We start from the raw sequence: 3,562 nt of genomic DNA, 5'->3' as shown, positions 1-3,562 counted from the left end.
GTTCCTGGAGCCACTATATAGAAATCCTGGACGAGTAGAGAGTCGTAATTGTCCTGCTGGAATTGCCCAAGTCTGTCGGAATGCGCAATGAAGGGATGCAGTTGATCACGAAGGATGCTTATGTACATGTCATCTGTCAGAGTCGCCTCAGGGGTCCCATATCCACTCCAACTGCACACGCCCCACCCCATTATAGAAGCTCCAGCAGATTGAACAGTCCCCTGCTGACATGCAGGGTCCATGGATTCATGAAGTTATCTCCATACCCGTGCACGTCCATCCGTTTGATACAATTGGAAACGAGACTCGTCCGAAGAGGCAACATGATTCCAGTCATCAACAGTCCAATGTCGATGTTGATGGGCCCAGGCGAGGCGTAAAGCTTAGTGTCATGCAGTCATCAAGGGTACACGAGTGAGCCTTCGGCTCTGAAATGCCATATCGATTATGTTTCGTTTAATGGTTCGCATGCTGACACTTGCTGATGGCCCAGCACTGAAACCTGCAGCAATTTGAGTAAGTGTTGCACTTCTGCCACGTTGAACAATTCTCTTCAGTCGTCGTTGGCCCTGTTTCTGCAGGATCTTTCTCTGCCCGCAGCAATGTCGGAGATTTGATGTTTTACCGGATTCCTGATATTCACACTACATTCGTGAAATGGTCGTACGGCGAAATCCCTGCTTCATCGTTACCCCGGAGATGCTGTGTCCCATCGCTCGTGCGCCGACTATAATACCACGTTCAAACTCATTTAAATCCTTGATAATCTGCCATTGTAACAGTAGTAACCGATGTAACAACTGCGCCAGACACTAGTGTTATATATAGGCGTTGCCGACTGCAGCGCCATATTCTTCCTGTTTACGTATCTCTGTAGTTGAATATGTATGTCTGTACCAGTTTGTTTGGCACTTTATTGTATATGAACACATTGTACAGGGTGTTTCAAAAAGGACTTTACAACTTTGAAAATTCATATAAATTAATTCATAGTACCTACAGAGGTGATTGTAGTGTCAGTTTGTAGTGAAATACAAGTTTTGAATCGCGTAGTTCGGTAGTGCCGAATCGCACCGTAAGGAGCGCTGGTAGCCATTGCGTTAAAGATGGCTGCCTTACTGGACCCGAGCGTGATAGCTATGTGTTTTGGTGTGAAGAATCAAAGTCGGCGACAACAGTTCAGCGTAGTTTCCGCACGAAGTACGCTAAAAATCCTCCTAGTACACCCACAGTTTATGAGTGGCACAAATGTTTTGCAGAGACAAAGTGCTCGGTAAAACGGAAAATAATCATGTCGTCCGAGCAAATCTGACGACGTCGTTGAGCTAGTGAGACAACGTTTTGTCAACAGCACTACAAAACAGACCCGGCGTGCATCTCACGAACTGCAAATCTCACATACGACTATTTGGCGTGTGTTGATAAACCGTTTGTATTTGAAACCATACAGACTGACGATCGTGTAGGCAATTAAAGACACTAATAAAATTGCTCGCAAAAAGTTCTTTGTGCATATGTTTAATGGATTACATTAGGCTGAACATTTCTTGGACAAAGTCATCTTTTCTGACAAGTCGACTTTTCACTTAAGTGACAAGGTTAACATAAATGTAGCATTTGGGGCAGTGAAAATCCACATCAAACATTGCAACATGTTCGTGACAGCTCTAAACTGAACGTGTTTTGTGCATTGAACAAGAACAAAGTGTACGGCTCCTTTTTTCCGTGAGAGAACTATCAACAGGTTTACAATAATTTTTGATACCTCAGAGCGATGAGGATGACCAAGAACGAAATGTTTGCTTCATACAACATGGTGCACCACCCCACTACCTGGCTGACGTCCGGGATTTTCTCAGTGACCGCTTTCCAGGTCAATGGTTCTGCCGTGATGCGCCAATTGCATGGTCCCAACGTTCACCAGACCTGACACCAATCGATTTTTTTTCTATGGGGTTTCATCAAGGACCTCGTGTTTGTATCTCACGCACCGGTTTCTCTACCTTAGAGCAAGAATTAACGGCGGCACTGAGCAAGTTACACCTGCAATGCTACAGCGAGTTTGGGAAGAAACTGACTTCCGATGGGATGTGTGCAGGATAATCAACGGAAGCCACATACAACATCTTCAGTTTAAGGTAAAAAAAACTCTATGTGTTTCCCTACAAAATAACCCTACAGCCAGCTCTGTATATTCTTTCAATAAATTTATATGAAATTTAAAATTGTAAAGTCCTTTTTGAAACACCATGTATAGCATGTGTATTGCGTACAACAGAGGAACAGTTCAGAGACTATTTGTATGAGAATAATAATGCACTCTGGCATAGGGTAGCAAAAAATGGTTCAAATGGCTCTGAGCACTATGGGACCTAACATCTGAGGTCATCAGTGCCCTAGAACTTAGAACTACTTAAACCTAACTAACCTAAGGACATCACACACATCCACGCCCGAGGCAGGATTCGAACCTGCGACCGTAGCAGGAGCGCGGTTCCGGACTGAAGCGCCTAGAACCGTTTGGCCACAGCGGCCGGCTATAGGGCAGCATTTGTGAGGCTATGGCTGATGGACAATAACATTCGTGAAAAGGACTCGTCTGCTCGGAGTCCAGACCTGAACCCATCGGAAGACTTTTAGGATGACTCAGAATGTCGCCTTCGCTCTGGGTCCCAGCGTCTAACACCATTACCTTCGCTGGTTTTGGCTCTAGAGGAAGAACAAGCTGCCATTCCTCCATAGAAATTCAGACACCTCAGTGAAAGTGTCCTCAGCAGAATTCTAGACGTCGTAAAGGCGTAAGTGAACACACCCCATATTAATTTCACTAACAGGCTGCCGAATATTTTTGGTATAGCGTAAAAGAATCAAATTGGAGTAGGACGTGGAAAACAGGCAGTAACAAAGTGAGACACAGCTGTTGCGTATACCTCCTGTTACTCGGTATGTTTATTGAACAGGTGGTTCCGAAGTTAAGCCTAAGGTATGAGAGAAGTAAACAGAAGAGGTTGACAGTGTTAAATTCTTGGTATTACAGTTTGATTATAAATTCTACTGAGAAGAACAAACCGCAGAAGTGCTGAAATGCCTGAAGAAATGTTTGTTTGGAATGGAGGTGTCCTCAGACGTAAGAAAATAAAAATAAAAAAGACGATGAACGGCGCTTACTTTGATTCCCTAATGTTACTCGGTGTCTTATTTTGGGGCAACTCATCAAGCCAAGGTACAGTTTGCGCGATAATTTCTTTCTGCAAAACCTTGGCAGGCATCCTCAACTTGAAAATGGCACCTGCATCTTTTGTGAAAGACGCCTAAGACCGTTTGCATGAGCAAATATCACTGCAAAATTACTGATTATTGGTTAACTTTAAGTTGAAAGTTTGAATAACTTAACTGGAATGGTAACAGAAATAAGACGTTGCTGTGAGACAGACAATTTTACATAACAACATTTTATTTAAGCAAATCATGAAAATAACTCCTTGGTCACTCACTTTACTTAATGATACGGTTATGGAATGCTGGCTCGTCCTCAGTGATACAAAAAAAGCAATTTTATGCA

Source organism: Schistocerca cancellata, chromosome 7 (assembly GCF_023864275.1).
Source record: "Schistocerca cancellata isolate TAMUIC-IGC-003103 chromosome 7, iqSchCanc2.1, whole genome shotgun sequence".
NCBI classification, from domain to species: Eukaryota; Metazoa; Arthropoda; class Insecta; order Orthoptera; family Acrididae; genus Schistocerca; species Schistocerca cancellata.
Note: the sequence above shows the minus strand (reverse complement) of the source record.